The sequence below is a fragment of the Panthera onca genome, chromosome A2, assembly GCF_046562875.1.
Source record: "Panthera onca isolate mPanOnc1 chromosome A2, mPanOnc1 haplotype 2, whole genome shotgun sequence".
Taxonomy (NCBI): domain Eukaryota; kingdom Metazoa; phylum Chordata; class Mammalia; order Carnivora; family Felidae; genus Panthera; species Panthera onca.
The window spans coordinates 166,827,873-166,853,939 of record NC_138340.1 but is presented as its reverse complement, the minus strand read 5'-3'; the positions used below and the strand labels follow the sequence as shown (position 1 = coordinate 166,853,939).

At 53.2% G+C, this 26,067-nt stretch overlaps 1 long non-coding RNA gene across 1 annotated transcript; it reads left to right on the top strand.

Moving 5' to 3' along the window:
• The first annotated feature begins 2,031 nt into the window (after positions 1–2,031).
• Positions 2,032–16,097, top strand: LOC132679716 (uncharacterized). Its single transcript, XR_009610294.2, has 3 exons — positions 2,032–2,254; positions 15,239–15,339; positions 15,953–16,097. It is a non-coding gene; the product is annotated as an uncharacterized LOC132679716 (long non-coding RNA).
• The last annotated feature ends 9,970 nt before the right edge of the window (positions 16,098–26,067 follow it).

Sequence of the window (26,067 nt, the reverse complement as noted above, 5' to 3'; positions counted from 1 at the left end):
AAGAACAGGTCTCATCTGTTTACTCGGGCTTGTGCTGGACACAGCAAAAATAACTTACAGGTATTGAAGCTGCCACGAGGGAGTGGCCCTGGGGAAGGACCCTTTATGTTGGTCGTAAAGGGTGTAAATGAGTTCAAGTAGTGGCAGCAGCTGAACTGTCTAAAAACGGGAAATCAGTTTCTCAAACCTCCCAGTAATTATTCAAGAACTTACTATATGGCCGGCACCATGCAAGGCACCATTTCCATTTTGATTTTTAGATGGTCCTAAGTGATCTTTTGTTATAAGAAATGTCCAGAAGTCATCAAAAGAAATGTGCCACATCTAGGTTTTCAGATAAAATAGACGACACCCAATTAATTTCAGATAAATAAGAGATAAATTTTTAACACTTCCCAACTGTTGCACCGGGAACACTTACACTAAAAAAAGAATTCATTATCTATCTGAAGTTCAAATTTAACTGGGTATCTTACATTTTTATTTTCTAATCCCATGACCTAAACAACACGTGTACATTTAGTCTAGACCCCAGAAAGCTCCTGTTTGAGGTGGGACAAGAAGGCAAAAACGCCACAGTGAGTCCCCCTCCCCGTCTGCCCCCCACAACGAGGAACACTGAAAAGGCAAGAAGGTCTGATTGGAAACTTCTGTTTAGCATTTACACATATGTCTCTCTTTGGAAGTACTAAGAAAACCTTAGAGTGTAAATATCTTTATTTAAAGTACTCCCTTCTTCAACATGGAGAAAAGCAACGATCTGAAAATAGAAACAAAATAGTTTTGTGGAAATAGAAAATACTATTCACTCTACAGACAACAAAGCATATGTGCATTTTAAATCGTACTTTTCTGCCATCGGCCAGCACCGTTTACCTCCCTTACCCACCCGGTCCCCGGTCCCACGAGCCCATGCCCTGGGTGCCATCCGGACTCCGCCTACCCACTCACCCTCACATCCAATCCTTCCAGCTCTCGGGGATTCTGTCCATTAATGCCACTCAAGTTCGCCACCCTTGTTCGACGGCCACCACTCCCACTGTTTTGCTTTGAGCCTTCGTCAGCTCTGGCCTGGATTCTTGCTATAGACCCACCAGTCTCCACCTGGTACCGAGTGATCTTCCCAAAACATAGACCCTGTGCTGTCCCTATCGAGCTCGAAGGCTTTCACAGGGTCTGCCCCACTGACCTTTCCCACATCTCCCACCGTTGCCCTCATGTGCCTCTTGGCTGGATCACGTCAGACTTCTGCAGTTGTGTAAACACATAGTCTTTACACATGACTCTGTGCCTCCTGCCCAGACAATTCCTTCTCCTGGGGCACCTTCCCTTTCATCTTTGTCCAAGTAATTCATGTTGGTCCCTCGGGTCGTGGTGAACCCCCAGATCGACTTAGCTGTGTTTCCTCTGGGTCCCTATGGGTACCCAGCCATGGCCTTTCACACACTGTGGGCAGGTGATGCTGGCTGACCTCTCCTCCTCCTAGGCAGTGTGCTCCTGCAGCACAGGGCCATGACCTACTCACTCTTATATCCTCCACACCAAACTTTAGCACACACATAGTAGAGGCTAAATAAACACGTGTTGATGGGGCACCTGGGTGGCTCAGTGGGTTGAGCGTCCGGCTCCAGCTCAGGTCTTGATCTCATGGTTCGTGAGTTCCAGCCCTGTGTCGGGCTTTGTGCTGACAGCTCGGAGCCTGGAGCCCGCTTTGGATTCTGTGTGTGTGTCTCTCTCTGCCCCTCCCCCACTCACGCTCTGTCCCTCCCTCTCTCTCTCTCTCAAACGTAAACAAACATCAAAAACATTTGTTTCAAATACACATGTGTCGAATGAATGGATACCTATGGGGTGCAGTAGGAGAGAGAGCGGCAGCCTCTTATTCTGAAGCAGGACTGGCCCTGCTTGACCAACAGAACATGGCAGGCGCGATGGAGTGAGACCATCAAAGCTAGGTCATAAAAAGCATTGTGGCCCCTGCCTGGGTCTCCTGGGTGGCTCACCATGGGAAGCAGCAACATGCAGCAGAGACACTCAACCAGCCCCATGGGGAAGGCCATGCAAGGAGGGTCTGAGCACCAGCCTGGCAGCTGTGTGAGGGCACCGCCTGGGGAGTGAGCCACCCAGCCCCAGTCCAACCTTCAGATGAGCCTGAGGCCTGACCAGCACCTGGCTGATACTCCATGAGAGATCTTAAGTGAGAAATGCCCCATCAGGTCCTTCCCAAATATCTGACTGAGACGGACAGTGAGAGGTAAAAAATGTTGATTGCTATTTTAAGCCATTAAGTTTTTGTGACCATGCAGCATTAGGCAAGAAGGAACACACACACACACACACACACACACACACACACACACATTGGTGTAAAATAATTGTACTCGTTTTTTAATAACATACCCAAGGGCATTCATTTATTCATTTGTTGAAAAATCTTTTATTGGACACTGACCATGAGCCCCAAGAGAAGGATACAAGTGAAAAGATAAAACCCTTGTCCTCAAATACTTGGAGGCCCATCCAAATTGATGTCTGGGTGACTCAGTGCAGCACAGCACTTGGCCTTTCAAGAAAGACACATCTGACTGAACCTCCTTCCTTTAAGAAATAATATACAAAGTATATTGAAATGTCCAGTTAGTTGCTTTAAAGTCAGTTAATTTCTTGTTTGTTTATATATTCAAAAATGGCACCATCCTGCTTAATTATTAACCTTTTTTCCCCTAAGAATTTGCTCCAAATGACTTAACCGTTTCCAGAATCCAAGTATACCTTCAGAAGATGGAGACTCACCAATGTTGAGGCTAATCCAAAGAAATTCCAAAATCCATCCCCAAAGAGGCATTCCAAGGGTCAATTTTGCCCACTTGCTAAAACACGGGGTCAGCAGACGGCTTACCCAAGAGATTCCGTAAAACACACAGTATCCATTTTGAGGGTAATTTCTGTGTCAGTTAAAAAGTCAGTCCCAGGACATCATTGACCTCTCCCCACCCCTGTATTTTGGAGGAGCATGCCTTCATCTGACCCGTCCAGCAGCATGTACCCCATTCAGCTCAACAAGTTTGGCCGAGCGCCTGCCCTGAGCCAGCCCTGGGGTTGTGCAGCCAGAAGAGGGGCCACTCACCCTCCGTGGTCTTGCACACTCCTTGGGGAAATAAAGCACTGACCCCGAAGCCACTCATGGGCAAAACAAGACGTGAAATCCACAGGGAAGGCAGGGTGGCGAAAGCCATCTGGAGGCCCAACTTTGGAGATGGGGAAGCACAAGGAAGTACCGAATGTGCAGGCAGAACGGCCAGCTGACTTCCGGCTATGATTTCAAGGACCCAGGCTCTCCAAGGCTGCGCTGACCGCCCCAAAACATCTCGCAGGGCGCCAGGGTAAGATCACTCACTGGACCTTCATAGGACGCAAATATGTGAATTTTTCGACGTGCAGAAACCACGTGGTCTGTAGACAGAGGCGGGCACTGGAGTTCAGGAGCCCTGAACCGAACTCCACTCTTACTGCCAACAATTGGGCAAGTTACTGAGATATCGTGAAACTCCAACAACACAAAAGATGTAAAATGCTTTACAAAGTTAAAATGTTGCATGGTGAACCCAACAGGGGGAGCCTGGAAGGCCCTAAGCACAGCAACCTAAATGAGTCCGACAAATTCACTCGCACAGAGGTCGGGTTTTTAAGGGCTGAGACGGGAGGTGGCTAAGTCTCAAGGAGCGAGAGACGGGTTAGCTTTGTAGGCCGTGTGAGGAGGAGAGGTTCAGGCAGGGCTGTACGGTGGGCAGAAGGGAGCTCAAGGGCCCTGGCGGTTTGTGGGAAGGTACTGGACCACCACACAAAATGGGACCTGAAGGTTCCAACAGAGGCTGGAAAGGGACGTGACTAATTTCATCAGCATCTCAACTGTGCCCAGGGCCATTCTTCGCCCGCTTGCTGTCCCCTTATCTGACTAGGGCACCAAGGTACTGGGCTCTGTACCGTGACGATCACGGGGCGGCATTACATCACTAACACTTGTAAGGTATTAAAGGTCCCTTCCTACTTTAATTCATATTTTCCTACCTGAAATTGCTGAGAGCACAGGTGGCTCAGGGCTTCCCCAACATCCCCGGCACAGGACCCTTCGCCCCACATTTCTAAGATCTGGATCCACACCGATGCGAACCCCTTCCGCAGCCAGCAAGGCTGGTGGGGGCACAGGGAGGTACTGTCCCCCTCGGCAACTGGGACATGATGTCTGCCTCCAGCTCCTGCCAACCTCCTTCTCCCACGACCCCCTCTTCTGGGAGCACAGGTTGCTCAGGTATTATTTCTTTCCTCCTCCTCCCCCTCCTCCTCCTTCCCAATCAAACTATCTTCCTGGCTAGCCCACGTGTTGAAAAGGAACTAATCAATTCACATCGGGATGCATGTGACAAATGATAACTTAATAAATTCTGGTTCCTAAGGATATCCTAGTAGAGACTAATCCCTTTATCCATAGAAGTGTAGCAGCAAGAAGGAACTTCTTGGGCACTCGGCAGACCGGTGCGGGGGATGTTTTGCAGAGAGAATCTTCTCTGGACACACCTGAGTCACCTGACAGCCGCCCACACTTTTCCACCAAGCTCGCCATGCCTGCGAGGCTCTTCCGCAGCTGCCAGTATCCGGGGCACGTGTGCGCTTGCGTCTGGCTCCGTCCTTACGCTGATGTCTAGGTCAAAGCTGTAGCAGCTCTAACCCAAATAACACCTGCATCACAGACCCTTCCTGTAGATGGAAGGTGAGGGAGCATTTGAGCTGCGCTGGAGGACAGGAGGACAGGCCTGGGATACGGCCCTTTGAGGGGCTAAACCGAAGTGCTTTCCTGGCTTTCTTCTCAGTTTCTGCATTTCACATAAGAGGACATCAGGGTCCCCCGAGAGAGAATCTTTTCCCTGCCTTTGGAAGACAGCGAAACCCCGGGCTTCATCCCATAGCCCTCGGTGCAGCCAACTAAATCCCCAATTAGCAATTCAAACGGATTAATTTGCACTCTTCCCTGCTATCAAGCAGGTTTGGAGCATCTTAATTTTTCCTGCCACTTAAAGGGAACCAGCTGGATTCCCGCAGAAGACGGTGACCTTTCAGAGGTTTTTGCCCCCCTCCCCAGATATACGTGAGTTGCACATTCAATCACAGAGTGTCCAGAGGAGACAACTCCAGAGATGACCCTGAGTCCGATGTCTCACTTTCTAGAAGAGACTACTGAGGCCACAGGGAAAGCTGACCTGCCCGCGGCCACCTGACCGGTAAGCAGAGCCTGTGAGGACCCTGACTGTTGACTGCACCCCCCGGGTTCACATGATAGTTCTGCTCCACTCTTGAGCACACTGAAGAAGGGATCATATTAACTGTACCCTCCAGCGGAATTTTAGAGCCGTTATATATTTTAAATAAACTCTTCATTTTGGAATCCTTTTAGATTTACAGAAAAAGTTGCAAAACTAGTCCAGAAAGTTCCCGTGTACCCCTCACCCAGCTTCCCCCAGTGTGACCCATGATACACGGGTCAAAACTAGACGTTAACACCAGTGCCGTTCTAGTAACAGGCTCTTTTTAGACTCACTTGTTTTCTCCCTAATGTCCTCATTCTGTTCCAGGCTCCAGTACGGGACTCCAAACGCCATGATATTCTAGCATCCTGAAATCTATAAAGAAACCAAAGATCCTCCCTGCCCAAACCCACATCACACCTCTGCTGTATTAGTGTAGGTGGCTGGTGACTAATTAGCTGATTCATTCATTAGGATACAAGACACACATATTAATCACCGCGATCATTCGTTTCAAGAAAGCTGTTCTTATTTCATTAGTGCCTGTTACTGGAAGGTCATGTGTTTGGATTCCACATATCCCGCTTTTCATTTCATGGACGACGGTTGTGGGCGAGTGCTACTAGATATTGACGCTCTCCATCAAGGCAAGCGATCTAACGGGAGATAACAGTTCTGTTTCACAACGGAGCCATAAACAAGAGCCCTGAATTTTCTCACTGTTCTTTCTGGCTGCAGCCAGGAAAGAACAAAGAGGCAGAACCATGTGAAGACGTATTTATTTGCGGAGCCTCATTTGTGGTTTTCTATACTCATTAGGCCCGGGCTAGAGCGCAGGAGATGATCTTTGAGGACCCACAGTCTGTTCTGATGCGATGTCTGAGATACAAAAACACATTTGCCCATTCAAAGGCAATTTTTTTGTGCATTTCACTATAACCAAGATGGAACACCTCTCTTACAGAGAGAATTAATCTCAGCAGCAACAAGGCATGTGAACAAACACATGTCTTTCTGGCAGCCCTGAGACAACAGGGGCCATTTGTGAGCGGGCTCTGTTGGGTCCTCCCCGATCACACCAAATAGTGGCTGCTCACTTCTCCCAGGGTTCATGCTTTCCGTGAATGTGGCGACAAAGCACCGGGGGGGGTGGAGAATGCAGCTCAGAGTGCAAGAAGTCCAGTGAAGTGTGTGCTGGTGTGACCAAGGAGGAGCTTTTGTGGGAGCGGGCCAGGGAGAGGTGCCACCGGGTCACTGTCACATGCGTTGTGGTATGTCAGCATTAAGCATTACTTCAGAGCCGAAGACTTTCGATAACTGCCCGAGTGCTGTTTCAAAACCCCAGCGTGGCCCCCACTGGTAGGAAAACCCCACATGGATACGCCGAGACAGGCAGGCGGTCCAAGGGGAACGTCTTCTGTTCAGTGCCCAGGACCAGGCTGTAGAGTCGCCTGCTCAAATGTGCGGCTCAGATGGGTTTCACGTTTATAGTTAGAATCATGAAATTTTATCATCCGAAAGCACCTTGAAGTCCACCCAGCCCAACCTCTCGGCCAGGATACCACCCCATTAGATAACCTGCTGGACTCTACATAAAATACCCCCAAACTGGAGCCCTCGTGATCTTCTCTTCATCCCACTCATCGACACTTTTCCTTCGGAAAATATTTATTAATCATCTACGACACACACACAACGAGCATAACATGTGGCTAGATATATACATATATACATATTCCAGAAGTCAGGCTAGGGCTGTAGTTTTCTCTGCGAGGCCCAAGCCACTAGAATTTCTGATTTCTCCCAGCTCTGTGTTGCAAAAGCTATATTCCAGGCAAGAGCAGCTCGGAGGTCTGAGGATCTCTTCTTCCACCAAGGACCCACTCATGGTTCAAAACCTGTGACTCAGGTGTGGCACACCAAGGCCATGGGCCCTGATCACCCTCACCCCAGCATGCTTGGAAGGCAGAGATTCCATTCCAAGAGACACGAGCCAAGACGACCAGCGGCCAACACCCCCACCAGTTTCCTGCTTGTAAAGCAGGGGTGTCATCCAAAAGAGGCAGGCCATTGTACCCTCCCTTAGTTCTAGAGAGCAGAGGCAGAGGTTTTTTTTTCCCAGGAGGCAGGGATAGGCCTTAGGAACAGAGAGCTCTGTAGCTCTTTCCAAGGAAACTGACTTTATTTGGAACAGAGCAGGAGCAAGTTCAACTACAGGTGCTTTCAGAAATGACAGAGATTTTGGTAGTAAGAAATTAAGAAGAAGCCAGTCACTTCATGAGTACAAGGTGAACTACAGACTAGCTAGTCGTTTACCAGAGAGAGCCAGCGAAAGAGACAGCTAAGAGCCTTTCTGGCACTGGAGCAAGGCTCAAAGACAGGCCCCAAATACCCCACAAAGGGGCCTGAATTTAATTGAACCTGACTGTGGCAGTTTATGCCCAGGGGCCTTGTCAAAAACAATAGAGCAATGCGTCAGCATCAGTGGAGGCTAAGAGCTGAGTGTGATACCAACAGAGGAAGACAACTTAACAGAGAGAACAGGGAAAGAGACAGTCAGAGAGAGCCCTGCTAAAGCCACTGTCGTCCCAGGGTGGCTGAACACAAGCCCAAGACTGTGCCCTCTGGGGAGTGACATCAGAGGTTGCACACTGTGAGCCAGGTCCCCAAACAAATAAACAAGCAAATACTAACAAGCCCTGCAGACCAAAGACTCAGTACTCGGAGTTGCTAAAATATATTATCTAATATGTCCAGTGTTCAACAAAAAATTATGAGACGTGCAAAGAAACAGCGTGACCCATATAAAGAAAATCAGGCAACAAAAACTGTTTTTGAAAGGGCTTAGCTGTTAGACTCAACAAAGACTTCAGAGCAGCTGTTATATGTTCAAAGAATGAAAGGAAACTGTGTTTAGGGAAGTAAAAGAAGGTATAATGACACTGTCTCATCAGGTAGAGAATTTCAATAAAAAAATTTAAATTATTAAAAAAAAACAGCCAAAGGGAAATTCTGGAATGGAAAATTATATAATAAGCCCAATGAAGAATTCACTGGAAGGGCTCAATGGTAGATCTCAGCTTGCAGAAGAAAGAATCAGTGAACTTGAAGGAAGACACATGCAATCTCAAGAGAAAAGAAGGAAGAAAGAGCAATGGGGCCATAGAGAAATGTGGAATACACATGGCATGCCAACACGTGTGTGATGGGGGCACCAGAAGGAAAGAAGTGACACCAAGGAATATCCGTAGAAATAGTGGCTGAAAACTTCCCCAAATCAGTGAAAAATATTAATCTACACAATCTAAGGAACTCATCAATCTCAAGTAGGATGCATGCAAAGAGAGCCACAAACAGACACATCATAGTAAAAATGTTGAAAGACAAAGAAAATCTTGAAATCTGCAACCAAAAATCAACTTGTCACTTGCAAAGAACTCCAGTAAGATTTACAGCTAACTTCTTATTAGAAGCAATGGAGGCCAAAAGGCAGTGGATGGCATAATCAAGGTGCTGAAAGAAAAAACTATCAACCAAGGCTCTTATATCTAGAAAGACTATCTTGGAAAAAGGAAGGTGAAATAGACATTTCCAGATAAACAAAAACAGATGGATTTGTTGCTAGTAGACCCACCTTACAAAAAAAGGCTAAAAGAAGTTCTTCAGACTGGAAGCAAGTAACACCAGATGGTAATTTGAATTCATACACACACACACACACACACACGCACACACACACACACGAGTGCTGGTAAAAGTAATTATGTTAGTAATTATAAAAGACAGTATAATTACATATATCTTCTCCTTTTTCTCATAGCCAATTTAAAAAGCAATTATATAAAATAACATGATATAATTGTATTGTTGGGACTGTAACATGGCTATGTAATATATCTGACAATACACACAGGAGGTGAGTGGTAGCCAAGCTATATTGAAGTAAGAAAATAACACCAGATGGTAACTTGAATCTGCAGGAATAAATTAAGAGAACAAGAAATGATAAGAAGATTAATATAATGAACATCAAAAATACATATTTGCTGTCCTTTCTTCTTCCGGTTTCTTTGAAAAAATATACAATTATATAAGGTGATAATTATAACAATGCATCGTTATTTTTGTAACATATATAGATGCAATATGTATAACAAGGGGACTATATAGGAGTAACATCCCAATATCTCCCAGAACTTTTAGTATAAATCTGGAGTTGATTCTAACTTAAGGTGTATATTATGAGCACTACAGCTACCACTGAGAAAATAAGTTTAAAATATATGGTGAAACTCATTACAGAAATTATAATGTTATACTAGAAAATATCACTTAGTGCAAAGGAGAAACAGAGAAGTAAGGAGAACACGCTCATAGAGAAAAAATTAAATGGTAGCCATAAATGGTAAACATAACCATATCGATACTAACACTAAATGTGAATGGATTAACAATCTAATCAAAAGACAGCTTGTCAAACTGGATTTAAAAACAAAGATCTAACTATTCTTCCCACAGGAGCTACACATAGATTCAAACATTCAACTAGGTTAAAAGAAAAAAGGATGGAAAAATATTTCTTATGCAAACAATAATCATAAAAATCTGGGGTGGCCTTACTAACATCAGGTCAAATAAATTAAAATTTTAAAATGTTACTAGACACAAAGGGGGACATTTTATAATGATGAAAGGGTCAATGCATCTGGTAATATAAGAATCATCAACTTGTATGCACCTAAGAACATGGGAAATAAAAACTAACAGAATTGAAGCAAGAAATAGAAAATTCCACAATAATAGTTGGAAACTTTGACTTCCACCTTCAAGAATGATAGAACAACAAGGCAGATCAACAGGCAAATAGAAGATTTAAACAACAGTGTAAATCAAGTGGCCCTAACAGATGTCTATGGAATGCTCAACAACACCAGAATACACATTCTTTTCAGGCACATACAATACATTCTCCAAGATAGATGACATCCAAAACCATAAGCAAGCTCAGGTACATGTTAAAGGATATAAATCATACAAAGTATGCTCTCCAATATCAATGGAATGAAATTAAAAATCAATAACAGAAAGAAATTTGGTAAATTAAAAATTATGTGGATATTAAACAACATATTCTAAATAACAAATGAGTCAAAGAAGAAATCCCAAGGGAAATTAGAAACTACTTTGATATGACTGGAAGTAAAAAAGATAGCCTACCAAAATGTAGGCTACCAAAATGCAGTTAAAGCAGTACTTAGAGGGAAATTTAATGCTATAGCTACTTATATTAAAACTGAAGATCTCAGGGGCATCTGGGTGGCTCAATCAGTTAGGTGTCTGACTCTTGATTTCACCTCAGGTCATGATCTCATGGTTCATGGGATCAAGCCCCATGTCAGACTCTGTGCTGACAATGGGGAGACTGCTTGGGATTCTCTCCCTCCCTCTCTCTCTGCCCCTCCCTCGCCCCCCCCACTCGCACTTTCTGTCTCTCTCTCTAAAAATAAATCAATAAATTTGACAAACAGAGAAGATCTCAAACTGATAACATAACTTTTCATGGTAGGATCCTAGAAAAAGAAGAGAAAACTAAATCTGAAGCAAATAGAGAAAGAAATAGTAGGGACTTACCAGAAATACCTAAGGAGTAAAAAAAAATAATAGAGTTAACTTTTTGTGAAGATCAATAAAATGGACAAACTGTTAGCTAGAAGACTCAAATTACTAAAATCAGGAATGAAAGAGAGACATCCCTACCCCAATCTTGTGGAAGTAGAAAGTATTATACGATAGTGCTATGAACAACTGCATGTTAACAAATTAGATAATTTAGACAAAGTGGACAAATTGCTAGAAAGGTAGAAATTATCAACACTTCCTCAAGAAGAAACGAAAACTCTGAATAAACCTACAACAAGTAAAGAGATATGATTAGTAATTTTAAAACATCCAGCAAAGAAAAGCCCAGGACCAGATGGTTTCACTAGTGAATTGTATTGAATATTTCTTAAAGAATTCATATCAATTATTCACAGACTATTCTACAAATATTGTTTCAAAATCTATTTCAAAAGTTTGTTCTGTGTGGCTAATATCACCCTGATACTGAATCAGAAAAAGAAATCACAGAAAACAAAATTACAGGTGGAAGGAAGAAAAGAAGGAAGGAAGGAAGGAAGGAAGGAAGGAAGGGAGAAAGGGAGGGAGGAAGGAAGGAAAGAAGGAAGGAAGGAAGAGGTAAGGGAGGGAGGGAAGGAAGGAGGGAAGGAAGGAAGGAAGGAAGGAAGGAAGGAAGGGAGGAAGGAACAGAGGGAGGGAGAGAGGGAGGGAAGAAAGAAGGAAGAAAAGGATTGGAATTTTTCTTTTAGAATAGTTTGGAAAAGAACTATCTCTTGTCACAGATGACATGATCTTGTATATAGAAAATCTTAATGAATCCACTAAAGAAAGTATTAAAAGTAATCAACAAAAATAAATAAATTTTAATAGTACCTATATAGATAATTAACATGGCAATTAATATATGTAGTGGGTTATGAAACATTTTTCTATTGCCATAACACTAATTAAAATTTTTGATTATTAAAAATTAAAAAATACTAGTAATAAGTGGGTTTAGCACAGTTGTAGGATACAAAATCAATATGCAAAAATCTATTATGCTTCTATACACTTGCAATGGCCAATGGGAAATTAAGAAATTAAGAAAGCAGTTCTGCTTATGAGAACATTGAAACGCATACAATACTCAGAATAAATGTTAGAAATGTAACAAAGGAAGCACATAACTTCCACCCCCAAACTATAAGACATTGTCAACAGAAATTAAGGTCCTAAATTAAAGAAAGGCCATCCATGGTCATGGATGGGGAGACCTCACTTTGTGAAGATAGCAAAGCTCCCCGGGTTGATATACAAACTCGACACAATTCCTGTAAATACCGCAGATGCCTTTTTCTAGAGAAATTGACATGCTGCTCCTGAAATTCATTTGGAAATGAAAAAGACCCATAATAGACAGTCCTGAAAAAGAAGGAAGTCGAAAAATTCACACTTCCTGACTTAACAGCTACTTCAAAGCTACCGTAACCAAGATAGTGTGGTACCCGCACAACGCGTATAGATCAGCGAAATTGAACTGAGAGTCCAGCACTGGACCTCATATCTGTGGTCGGCAGATCTTCAGCAGGATCCTGACACAATTCCATAGGGAATGGCCGATTTCCAACGAACTGTGCCGAGGCAGTGGGACAGCCACATGCGAAAGAATGACCCCGAACCCCTACCTCACCCATAATCAGAAATTCACTCAAAACGGATGGGACGCACCACCGTAAAAGCCAAAACTATAAACTTGTCATTAGTCTTATTTTTAAATGAACCGATAAGTGTTTTTAAATTTTTTTCATGTTCAATTTCGGATGGAATAAGCAAAAACTCTTTGGGGTCCTCAATCATTTTTAGGAGTGCCAGGGGTCCTGTTCAAAACGATGTGTGAAAACTACTGAGTCAGCAAGTTAGCCAGCAAAGCTGGTGGAGCAGGAGGAGGGACAGGTGTCCCTGAAGACAGAGCGTTCAGGAAGAGCCGGTGACTGACCAGACACAGCGTTTCCGAGGGGATGGCGTCCTCCGCGGTGCAACTGCTGGGGAGCTAGGGACTGCCGGAGGCACGCAGTGAGAGCCCTCATTCCCACGAGGCACAGGCAGGGGAGACGGGAGGGGAAGCACACAGGGGGCAGGCTGGCGGCAGTGGGGCCAGGCTTCCTCTGGACTCGCGGGGCCACAGATGAGAGAGGAAGCCTCAGGACAGACGTAGGGACTGGAACAGAAGGGGGGCCCCGCAGAGGCTGAGCTGGTGCAGTGAGGTGGGGACAGCATCCCTGGCCACGGGAGGAAGTCCCGAAGGGCTCTGTGCTTGACAGGGGCAGCACGCTGGCCGTCCAAGGCTGTCTCCTGAGCAGAGCGGCCAGCAAGGGTGTTTCCAAACCCACCACAGACAGCGCTCTTGGGAGGGACGTGCCACTGTCTCGCCGAGGACATGCACTGTCCACCTACACGTGTCCCACCGACACCAGGAGGCGGCAGCAGCCTCCCCCACCCCCACCCCCCAGGATGCTCCCTGTGGACACCCGCAGGCGCCCTGACTCGGCGGGTTATTTAACTACTGTGCCTCAGTTTCCCTGGTCGTCACACGGGGACGACAGATCCGGTGGAGCACAGACAACAGGGGTTGACTCACCGCTGTGCTTGCCCCGGTCTGTCACCGAGCTGGCCCTCTGCCCCGTCTACCTTCCTCGTGCCCCCAGTCGTCCTTGTTGGAAGCACAGAGCACAAGGTATGCAGGAAGCGATTCATCGCTCCCTCGTCAGGGAAGAGGAACCCACGCCCCCGAGGGGACCGTGACAGCCACGCCCCCAAGGGGCCGGCACTCCCGGGGACTGTTGGAATTCCACGAAGGTGGATGCCTGGGCCGGGGGAGCGCCGTCGAGCAGCCCGACCTGGGAACGCGGCTCGCAGGCTTATGTTCTGGCGCTGGGCTGGAAGATTCTCCATCTGCAAAAAGAAGGGGCTGCAGGAAATGGCTTCTCAGGGCCTGTGTTAGACACGGGTCCCCTGCGCTCTCGCCCCCAGAGGCCAGCTGAAGGTGTGCAAAGAACCAGGCCACCCACCGTCTTCCCTAACGGAGAGCTGACGAAGAGGGACGAGCACGGGGAGGCGGGGCGGGGACGCACCTCACTGGCGGCCCCTCCATCCAGTCCTTCGGTCTGTCCGCCCTGCAGGCTGCAGCGTCCCGTTCTGGACCCCCGCCCCTCCGCAGGGAGTTGACTCTGCAGCTGCTAGCCGGTGCCGGGGCAGAAGTTTCTAGGCCCTCCCTACGCAACTGCACTGACCCGAGTCGCTGTCGCACTTTGCCAACGTTACTGTAAAAAGATGCTAAAATAGAAAAGTACCAGGGGGCAGCTCAAGACCCTCTGACTTCCCCCATTCCCTCGCAAATGTGTCCTTTGGAACAACCATCTCAATTTGGCCAACGGGCAGTTTCGGCTTCAGAGTCTTGTTAAAGAGGAGCGGGAGACCGGCCTGGCCTCACCGTCACTGGGGAGCCTCCGACCGTAATTAGAGACACTGCTCCTGGTGCCCCTGTTCTCTGCCCCGCACAGAGGCCCCAGGCCTCCTCTCCAGGGTACAGGAAGGGCTGCGTTCCGGGGGCGGCACGGGGCCGGCTGTCTGCAGGGCCGGGTGCACCCCGTTCCCTAGCAGTCACTACCCGGGTGCCCTGCTCACAGCCTGCAGCCTCCGGCAGGCCCTTGGTGCCTCACGGCCTAAGCAGCCGGACCGACCTTCCCCCAGGACCTTCTCCCAGCAGCCCCTTCTCTGCCGCGCGCGGGAAGACAGGCACCGAGGGCCGAGGGCTGGGAAGGGTTTGCTGCTGAGCCTGACCCCCTTGTTTCGTACACACGCCATAAGGGTTTGGCACGGGGCGTGCTTCCTATAAATCTAAAACGATACATCTGGGTTTGAATGAACCATAAAAACGTCCCTACCTTGGCAAGGTGGCGTCTTTTCTTTAGGAAGAAAAAGGAAATAATCCTGCTCATAAAGTCAAGTTGAATGGGTGATGCTTTTTGATAAGAACATTCATAAAATGAGTAAGAACACGTTTTCTAAGCGCAGGAATCTCCGGCGGGAGGTCATCTGGGAGGCGCGAAGGGGGGCTCGCTGGTGAGGGGGCGGTCAGGGGGCAGGAAGTCAGGTGGGCGTGGACAGGACCAGAGCCGCCTGGAGCAGGCGGGAGGGGTGAGCCCCATCGACATTCTGGGTGATGATGACACTGGCCCCCACTTCTCGGGACACGCGCTAAGCACTGACACAAACTGGCCCGCTTAATCTGAACAAGCAGCCGCAAAGCCCCTGTTGTCACTGCCCCTCTTTCACAGAAGAGAAGTCCAGGCTCGGGGTAGTGAGCTCCTCGTCCAGCAAGAACAAAGCAGGTCTGCGGGAGCCCAAGGAGCGGCGGCCTTCACCCGGTGCTGCGCTGGTGAGCTTGGCCCTGTGTTGATCATGACTTACTTAGGGATTTTTCTAGCATTTCACGTCCTTGAAAACATGCGCATGCCGTTCACATACAAAGCGGCAGGCGAGTGTTCAGGGCAGTTTGGCCCCAACCGGGAGTGGCCAAGACGTCCTCGGTTAACCAGGCCGTGGTCCAAGCCCACGGAGCCCCGCTCAGCAGTAAGGGGAGGGGGCTCCTGGTCCCTCCCTGTATCCTGGGAGGGATACACGTGCCATCCCACAGAGGGCGCGACCCGTGGGGCGGGTGTGACAGGGGCTGCCCTGTGCACCTGCTCCTGCTGGTGAGGCTGCCCAGGGCCCTGCGGTCCGTCATTCCACGTGACGGCTTCCAGCCGTGTGCAAACCTAAGATGAGCCCAAAAAGGTTTTCACACCTGAGTGTGATCCCGCGTGCATGAGGATCTTCAGGCCCGAGGGTGATCCTGAACGTGGCCATTGGAGAGGTGCCCTCCCCTTTCCTGGGGAGGGCGCGGTGCTCGGGGAGGGCGGGGGGCAGGTGGGTCCCCGGCTCAGCCCGACACGCCAGTGTCCCCACGCAGGGGGCTCCCGAGGCGGGCGGGTCAGACTCTTCTCCACCAGGTGGTGACCTTGGAAGTCCCAGCCGCGGATCCACGTTGGGGACAGGGCAGCGCCCGCAGGCTGAGGGATACCACAGCCCTGGCACCAGGCCTCGGCCCCGCCTTCCCATCCATGGCCCTCCCTCTGCACAGGGCTGACTCCAGCCCAGGTAAAGCCGGTAGGAAACTGCTGGACGTTTCTGGAAATGAGGGAAAGGGCCCCTCCCTCTGTGTTCAGCTGTGGAACAGACGGGTGGGAGGAGGGCCCAGTTCTCAGTGAGATACCCGCAGGGCTCCCCTCGGGGCCTCGGTGACTCCTGGTCCCCACCAGCTGTGGACTCGAGTGAGGTCTCCCTGTGACCCGCGGGACTGTTGACAGGCCAGGGGCACAGCGGGGGCCGCTCTGGGCTCCCACCTCCCCCCTGCCTGATGGCGCTCACCGACCCTCCACAGCCACGCGGGCCCTGCGTGTCCTCAAAGCCGTGACCGGGGGTCACACGCCAGCACACCGGCAGATGCAAACTTGATTCCATGTCCGGCTGCCGTGGGCCTCGCCCCGACCCCACACAAGTCATCGCACACGTGTTAATCATTCCAGGCTCAGCCCCGCACACACATGTGACACACCCTCATGCAAGCAGGGTGCGAGGCTGGGTTTTTCAGAGAGGGGCCGGGCTGGCGGGCAGGCCCGTGTACACACAGCCGCCCTCAGGGAGCCGCGGGGCGGGGCGCCGGCCGCTCGACTTAGCAGAAAGTACCAGGCGCCTGGTGAGAGCCCCACAGTGTCATTTAGGCAAAAACGCACTTTAACATGTGATGGTGTGAAAGGAGTCTGAGCCCTCAATCCAGGGTAGCAGCGTTAACTGCAAAGGCTGAAAGCTGGTTGGAGAGTCAACCCGCTGAGCCGCCTCCCAGGTGGAAATCACGGGGACAAATAGGGACAGAGCCATGGAGACACAGGTGGACAGGTGCAGGCAGCGGCCGCGGGGACACGGGAGCGTGCACCCTCGCCTCCCCGGGAAGCAGAGGGCGACAGGTCATGTCCCGCTGGAATGAGGAGGAAGAGAGGGCAGAGAGGGTGGAGGGCAGGGCGGGGCGTCTGCGAGGATCCAGCCCCTCCTCGTCCTTCAGAGGAAGTGGAGAGCTTGTGGAGCTGCCCGAGCCCCCAGGACTCCCCGCCCGGGGGGTCGGGGGTGCAGACGGGTGTCCCCGCATCCGGCTCTCCTGGCTGTCAGATCTGACGCCCCCGGGGCTCCCGGTGTGATATGTGGCTGGGTTTCCTCCCCAGACCAGCCCCGCTAGAGAAACCCCTCCCTGTGCTCTGCGGGGGGCTGGGGAGGGGGACCCAGGAGCGCTGGGAATGAGGCACGGCCGTGCCAGGGGCTCCAACAGAAGTGACCTCACCATTTACTGCCTCCCGTGGCACGGATATCTTGATGTCCTCATGCACCGTGGCCTGGAAAGAGCTTGGGAAGGCCCTGTTGGAGGGGCGTGTGCCCGCGCATCGGCACGCAGGGGTGGCCCCCAACACCGCCTTCAGGGCCGAGGACCCCCCTGGAGAATTCGCCCCAGCTGGATGGCCACCCCGGACTTTTACGTGGGACATGTGCCGGGCCCCAGGCACGGCCCTGTGGTGCGGGGAGGTGAGCCGGAATCCCTGTCCACAGTCCCCAGGAGAGGTGGGTGGCTAACACCATTCTGGGCTGTTCCAGTGCTCTGTACGAGTCAGTAAGAGGCCACCTGAGGAAGATGAGGGAAGCAGGGTCCGTGCAGTAGCCTGGACGCAGGAGGCACTGGAGGCAGGACCCATTCCATCCTTGACGCCTGGTGGACGGGAAGCATCAGGGTTGACGCCACGGCTGGTGGGCCCAGCTGGGCGGACAACGGTCCGAGCAGAGGGCAGGACGGTGGGGGCGAGACGGCGTGAAGGAAGGGGTCCTGTCCTGTCACCACTCGGAGGGGCCCGTGGGGCTTCCGGGTGGGGCGTCTGGTGGGAGTCTGTGAACAGCGGTCAGGGCCCGGCAGGGAGGCCCCGGGAGCCGTGGCAGGGCACCCCCTGCGGGAGCGGCATGGAGCGGGCACGAGGGGCACCCAGGACCAAAAGCAAGCATGCGGCCGACCGACGAGAGAGGCCCGGTCAGGAGCCCACCGGTGGTGTCAGTGCCACAAAGCAGTGTCCCCAGGTCGAAGGCAGAGGCCCCGAGAATGCCCCCCACCCCGCACCGGGGGACCCTCTGCGGCACACTGCGTCTGTGATCAGTAGACACTAACGGAATCCCAAAAGAGAAGCACAGGCGAAACTGCAAAACCCACTAGCTCCTCTTGGCCACGTGCGGGACCCAGAACGCGCTCCGTCTCCCCTCCTCCTGCGGGGCCGACGCGGGGCGCCGGCTCGGGGAGGCTGATCCGAGTCCAGCACAGCCAGCCAGCCTCCCCCCCGGCTGAGGGCCTGTCTGCAAGTGTCAGTCACGAGGCGGAGGACAGGACGGGACGCTGTTCTCCGCCCCCTCCTTTGCCGCAGCGCGTCGTTCCTTAGCCGTGAGAAAATCCTCAGCACCCCAAGTCCGCCTGAAAAGAGCAAACTAGAGAAATAACAAAATCTCACACGGCACATTTCTTTAGGGTGACCCAGCCTGCCCCAGGCTCAGCGTCCACAGATCCCGACTTGTGGCCCGGTGGCAGCCCGATTCTCTCGGCGACACCGGCTGAGGGCTCACGCGTCCACCCGCCGGCCTCCCTTCCCTCCAGCCCCTTGGGGGGGGTCCCTTCCCAGGCGTCTCTGAGAGTACCGCTCTCCCGGAGGGGTAGCTCCTGGAGGCTCCAAACCCCCCTCGCCCCCGATTTCCAGCCGTTCTGCGCATCCCGCACGGGCGGGGAGAACACAGTCACATCTGGGTGTCCTTTGTTCCTTCGGCCCAGATGCCACACAGCCTGGCCTGGAAGGTCCCGAAGCCGTGAAGGAGCCGGCCCCCCAGCAGAGACCAGCCTTGGGGGACAGCCTGCCTCGAGTCTCCCCGGGAGAAAGCATGAGTGACGAGGGCAGAAGCTGGGGCCCCCACGGCCAGCCTGCCCGCCCTGGGGACCAGCAAAGACTCCGCAGACGGTCCCCGGATCCGGGACTTCCTCCTCTCGTGGGGGCACAATGGGGAGCTACAGACAGGACGGAACCTGCAAGGCGCTGTCTGGTCCCCAGCCGAGCAAGTGCACACTAACGTCTCGCGGGAGGGACGGACGGACGGTCAGCTGGGTTCCGCTGACGTTCTGACCTCACACGGGACACGGAGTGACGTCACGTGTTCACACTGCCCACGTCCGGTGTGTCAGACCCACCAGCACCGAACGAGGGCCCAGGCGACCCCAGCGGGGAGAACGTCGCTCCGGCCGGGGCTGGCCTGCGTGTGGGCCCTGTGTGTCACGTGCCAGACATTCGGCACCTGCACACGCACGTGGGGTCCCTGTTCCGTTGTGTGCGGGGATGACACATTTGCCCAGAGGAGGTCGTTCTCCCTGCTCTCACCGCCCTCGTGCCATTGTCCCTTAGAGACCCTTGATGGCCGAATTCAGGGGCCACCAAAGCCCCGAAGGAAGGAGCCAGACTCCCCTCCTGTGACCTGGGCACAGTGTCAGCCCGCTGGGCCTGCCTCCCCCCTTCCCATGCGTGCTTTCTAGGGCAATGCGCCCCGAGTCCTCGAAGCCCCTGGTGGCAAGACCCGCACAGGCCCACGGAGACACGCTTTGCCCACCATCCCGGGGGAGACGGGCCCAGGTGGGGGACGGGGCCGTGGGGAGGGGGCTTCCGGGCTCTCCCCTCTGGGCGCCGCCCACCCCTGCTTCCTGGCTGCCCTCGGATCCGGCTCTCCCTCTCGGATCAGCCCCCACCCACTGCTGAGTCAAGTTCAAACCTCGTCCCAATTCCTGGGGCCACTTTCATGTGGTTTCTGTCTAATCTGAAAACACCTCCCTCCCCATTGTCTTTGTATTTGTGGACTGTTTCTGAAGTCACCTTTTGAAAACCCCGGTGCCTAGGAAAGTACATATTTCATGTGTGTGCGGTCAGTGTGTCTATGCAGGATTCCCTCTGCCAGGCTCGCTGGTGGGGGCGGGGCAGGAGTGGAGACCAGGCCCCTCTCGGGGCCATGACCTGTCACAGCCCTCCGCGTCAGGGTGCAAAGCGCGTTCCCACACTCCGTGTGCGCTGCCTCACGTCAAGTCCACCCGGCCCGGGGACCTGGAAGACGAACGGGTCCTGGGAGGCTCAGGTCCTGGCAGACGAACCCCGGAGTCTGTGCTGCGACCCAGGGCCTGGTGCAGGCTGGGCCTTGCCGTCCTCCTGCACCACACCCGCCCGGGGCAGGGAGCCCACGGAGCACTCACTGCCCGGTCCCGGGAGCCGGAGGCCCACGGAGCACCCACTGCCCGGCCCCGGGAGCCGGAGGCCCACGGAGCACCCACTGCCCGGCCCCGGGAGCTGCGGGCTTCTGCAGGACAGAGCTCATCGCTGCTGAGCAGCAGGGTGGAGGGAGCAGGGCTGTTTAGGACGCAGACTCCTCTCCAGACGCCGACCGAGAAGCCGCACTTTCCACACCCCCTCCGCGTGTGGATAGACAGCCTCGTGCGCGCGTGATTCCGTTCCGCGGGGTCGGGTCCTTGGCTCTCTTTTCCCTGCCGGGGGCAGAGAGGCCCGCTCCAGAACCTTCCCCGCGACAGATTTAAATGCCGCTTAAGGTTTGACAAGTTACACTCGCGGTTTTCAAAAGAAATCATTTTTTTTTTTCTGAAGAACTACCTTTCTTGGCATAAAATGACTGGAAAGTACCACGGATATCTCAATAAAACACATCAAAAGTAACTTTCTCTGGCTTGTTTTGACACGTCCACTTGTGGTTTCTGTCAACTTTAGCTAAACATCAGGTTTTCTCAGACAGAACAAACCATTAAAATATTCAACAGAAAAAGCAAATAGATATAATTCCTTTTCTGTTTGCCTATTTTCAAATAAAAGGCAATATTGAAAGGAGCGGCCAGCCCAACTCAAAGCGCATTTTTCTGATTCATACGTTCGCCATAATTATTTGCATAGGATTTAAATGTCTAAGCCCTGGATCTTACCGATTTTTTTTTCAAATGTTGCATTGTAAAGCCGAAACATACTAAGCCAGTTTCGTATTTACAAAGGATTGTCCAGTTCTGTTGAGTCTGATAAAAGTTAGAAGGGACTTGTGAAGGTTTGAGATTAGACCGTTCGTTGCAGGGGAGGCCTGAAAGAAACCTCTTCCTGTTTGAGACGAGGGGGGATCTAGCCCGTTAGCCTGGATAATTCCCTTCTTAACGCTTCCCAGGGCAGAAGACAAGCCACCTCCAGAACGTGGATCCTGGCAGCAACACCAGGGGAGGCCCGCTTTCTTTGCAGCCGGGCCTTGAGCTTCCCGGTAGCAAAGGCAAAACAGAAAGCTTGCCCAGGAGCATAATGTACATCTTCTAACAAAACGACAACTTGCAGATTTCTCTCAAGACACAGAACAAGACAAAACAGAACAATAACTTGCCCGGAGGAGTGGTGGCCAGAGTTCTGTGGTCACACCGAGCAGCGCCTTCAAGTACGGCTTAGAAACACACGAGGACAAAGTCCTTCCAGCCTTTTGGAAAGGGAACAGCCACAGCAGGTTTCACAAACCAAGGGAGACGCGGTATCAGGAGGCTGAGTCAACACTGCGACACCGTGTCCCAATCCACGGGTGTCCACGGCTCTGCGAGGGAAGCATGAGGAACGTGGACCTCCACCCCCCCCCCCTCGGAGAGCGGCGTCTCTGAGAGCGGCTGCCGTGGGGGGGCCCAGGGCCGGTCCCCCAGGTGTGGCACGTGCTCAGCTCACTCCTCCTGGGGGCACCACGCAGCCGCTCCTGACATCGTCCCCACTTTGCAAGTGCAGGACCTGAGGCAGAGAGCATGTCCTCGCACAGGTCACAGAGAGCGTCCCTGAGCCCGAACCCGTGCCCGGGGCAGCCGGCTCGGAAGCCAGCCAGCTCAGCCCGCCCCGAGCGTCTGGCCAGATGCTGTGGGCGTTTTCTGCCCTCGCCACATCCTCCACAGACCTTTCGGGCAGCAGAAATAGACCCAGACGGCCCTGGTCTGATTCTTAGCATGTTCTTTTGGGTACCGTGTTGGGCTGGGCTGGGCCTGACGCCACGAGCCAGACAAGAAGCCCCATTTGTGTTCAGTCCTATGGAGGATGCCAGCATGCTCTGTTCAGAGGCTGGGATGCACGAGCCCAATAGGGTCTGTTCTTGCCCTCAAGGAGCTCACGGTCCCCCCGGATGTCAGTCAGCAAGCGGACAAAGCCGGCTGAAGCTGGGCTCGCAGGGGTGGGGCGCAGGGGCAGAAGGTGGGCTCTGGGAAGTGGGTGGCTGGGGCGGCAGGCCCCGGAGGTCTTCGGGCAGCGGGCAGGTAGAGGGTGCAATAGCAGGGGCCCCGGGGGGAGCACAGGCCAAGAAGAAAGATGCACAGATACGCCTTCTAGCGCAGTCTGGCCGCGGGGTGGGGATGCGGAAGACAGGGGAGGGTGGGGGCCGCGGCTGCTGCAGCAGAGACCCGGTGGGGCGTGCGGAGGGACAAGGGGTTCAACTGAGTCAGAGGCGAGCTCAGATGCGCTGACCGCACGAATGTGGGGACAGAGAGACAGACACAGACAGAGACACAGACACAGACAGACACAGACCCAGAGGGATGCCCAGGGCAGGTCCCAGCAGGCTGGTAAAAGAAAACAGAGGCCGGATGTGGAGGGAGAGCCCAGGACGCCAGGTGGATGGCAGGGAGACAGCGAGTGGGACGTGTCCTGTGAGGACCAGGTGAAAAGCAGGTGAGCCGAGTCTCGTCCGGGTCCCAGCAGAGGAAATGTCGGGGCCGGGTCACGCGCCTAAGTAGCCACCCCAGGAAGGGCGGAGATCGTCTGAGGTTAGAGGCGCGGCCACAGGAGTGGTGACTGGAGGTCTATCCCTCGGAACGTTCCCCCAGCCAGCAGGCACTGTGTCTCCCCAGGTCCGTGGCCCCTCCCCCCTCAGAGCGCGGCCCCTTCGGAAAGAGGGTTGTGCAGGCGCTGCCACTCAAGACAGGGCCATCAGCGCGGTCTTAACCCAACACAACAGCATCCGTGTTCAGAAGGGAGCTTTGGACACAGAGGTGTGCAGGGAGAGAGCCACGAGGGGACGATGAGGGCCACCAGCCTGCCGAGGAGGGCGCCCAGAGCCCAGCGCCCCACCGCCCCCCCAGCCTCAGGAGGAACCAGCCTCGACACCCGGAGCCCAGACCCCCGGCCTGGGGCACCGAGCCGAAGGCAAAGTCCGTGTCCGTCGCTGGTGGCGCCCCGGGTCCAAGCCCCAGGAACCTCGGCCAGGGTGCGGCGCTGAACGGCCCCCCTGCGGCCTCGTCCCCCCAGGAACACTGTCCTTCCGCCGCAGGGAGACGTGAGGGAGGCGAGAACTCAGGGCTGCGCGGAGATGGTCACCATGGAAACCAGACTCCCGGCCCGGGCGAAGGATGAGGTGGGGGTCCTCGGCCAGAGCTCCGGGGTTTCCAGGCAGACGCCCGCCTCCCGGCCCTGGGCAGGACTGAAATGTAAACACGGTGCAGGGCAGAGACAGCTGAGTGCTTATGTAACAGCGCACTTGAGGACGCGGCAAAATGATGAAGTCACCGAGCTCAGCGCCCTCAAATAGCCGGGGGAACTGATCTGCCGGGAGCCTGATTTAACAACAGCCGTTTAAGCGGCGGCGAACGCCTTCCAGCTACAAGAATCCTGCCTGAGATGTGACTGATGCTGTGCCGCTCCCCCAGGCCTGACTGGCCGGCGGGTCCAGTGACCCCAGGCCGCCCCTAATTATAGGCCACGCGGCTGCACCGTCGGAGGTGCCCCTGCCCCAGCAGAGAACGCCCATCGGCACGAGAAGAGGGGTGCGGGCGTCAGGCCACGGCCTGTGCCACGGCAGCACCACACCGGATGGACCTGATCCAGACCGCCCTCCAACCCGGGGCATAAAGCAGACAGGAAGGGGTCTCCCCTACAAGGTGACAAGAAGGCAGAAACTCCCAGAGGCCGTAGCAGGTGCCGTGCGGCTGAGGGCCGTCAGTTCTATTTGGAAGACTGGCCATCGTCCTTCAGACCAGCCCTGGCCACACAACGCCAGCGGCAGTGTCCTGAAACTTCTAGTCCTAGAGGACTTCTAGACTGCTCGGGTTTAGTTCTCCTCTCGTGCAGAAGGAAGAGCCATGAACTCGGCAAACACCCTGCGGTCGTGGTCGGTGGTGTTGGGGATGAGCTGGGACCCAGGGCAGCAAGTGTCGGGAGCGACGGAGGGGGCCCACGTGTGCCGGGGACCGAGATCATTCCTCCTCCCATGGCCCCGCCCAGCCTAGCCCCCCAGATCCTCCCCAGCCCCGGCAGCCCGTTTCCATCCGTGATTCCTAAGCACTCGGTTCTGCACGGCCCGTGTTTGGACAGACGCTTTCTCTCATAAGCCCCCGTGAGTGAGAGGGAAGACCATCCCCCCCGCTCCTTTCCAGCACCCGAGACCCCGGAGACACAGCCCAGCACACGCTCGGCGTTGGGTGAATTGGAGGGACAGATGACGAGTTCCAGGTTCTCAAACAGGACAATCGCTGGGATGGGCAAGGAGCAGACGGAGAAACACGGCCGCGTCCGGATAATCAGCATAAGGCCAGTAGTAGCCGGACAGGGGAGCAGGGCCGGGCACATGGCAGAGTAACTCCTCTTTGCTCTCCCGTGTTTAGACCCGTGTCGAATTCTGCGGTCCTTCCAGTTCGGGCTGCGTGTCGGATAGATGTGTTAGCTTAGGATTTGTCACCATAACATACAAAGTGCTAGAAAAAAGATGGGGATAGCTAACCCACGGCTAAGAATAGAATCTCATTTATGCAAGTTGATTATACTTGTAGCAAGAGTGATAATTAGAGATATTTTGAAGGGAAAAAAAAAGAGCTCAAAAGTGTAGATAATTGGAAGGTTTACTTCCCCTCGCTACTAGATAGGAAAGAATGAGATCTTTAATTACACTAATAAGAAAATAATTATTGGTAGTCACAAACAACATCTCTATTGGTTCCGGGAAGCCCATGATCTATTAGAACTAGATAATCAATTTGAATCCTACAGAGGGTTTTCGTAACAAGGACAGACCCTAAATGAATAAGCAGATCGTCTGAGGGGGAGCGATGTTCTCGTTACCGAAGGCGTGATGGGTGATCACTGACATTCTGGAAGGAGGAAACCCCCCCCCCAAAGGGGAGGTGGGGGGCACGCTGAGTCCTGGAGACCTCTGGCCCAGGCCCCCACCTGGTGGGTTTTGTGGAAAAGTCAACGGGACGCCCCGTGCGCTTTCCCTGCTCCCAAATGCCTCTGGCATCTCCAACCGTGTGGACCTAGGACCATTCTCCTCGCTTCAGATTTGGAGAGGTGTTCTTCCCGCTAAACTCACCGGGAGGAGGCTTCTCCGAGAAGAGACCGTACCAAGCGGACCTGCTGTGGGCGGCCCCCTCTTCTGCAGCCCCGGGTTCCCCAGCTTCCCTCGAGCCCCCCACGCGTGCCTGGCCCCGCGTCTCCTGCCCTCTCCTCTGCCTCCGCAGCGGCCCCACGCCCCTTCTCGGCTTCCGGCGGCAGCTTGTTCCTGGAAGACCTGGTCAGTCCCTGTTCTCCGGTGACCAGAGGCCCAGGACACACGAAAGCACAAAGGTCCCTTGTGGGTAAAGACCCCCCAAAAGCCATCCCGTCAGTTAATCGCTCTCTCGTGTAGACACTCTTGCTCCATGAGGGCTGGACGGAGACCAAACTTGTCGACACGGTAGGGAGAACTTCACCATCTGGACCAACTCGCCCGGCCGTTCCTGGCCGTCCCCTCCCTCCCCCACGTGAAGCTTGCCCTCCCCAAGCTCCCCGACTCAGCCGCATCCCTCGAGACCCCCATAGACACCGTGCCTTGGGAGCCCCGAGTCCCCGGATTGCTGATGGCTCCCATGCACCCGTGGGGTGCATGGTGGACACTGTCCTCACAGCCCGAGCCCCGCGGTAAGGTGAGCTTCTGTCTCCCCGTTTCTTGTCCACCAGACCCGGCTCCCCACGCAGGGCCC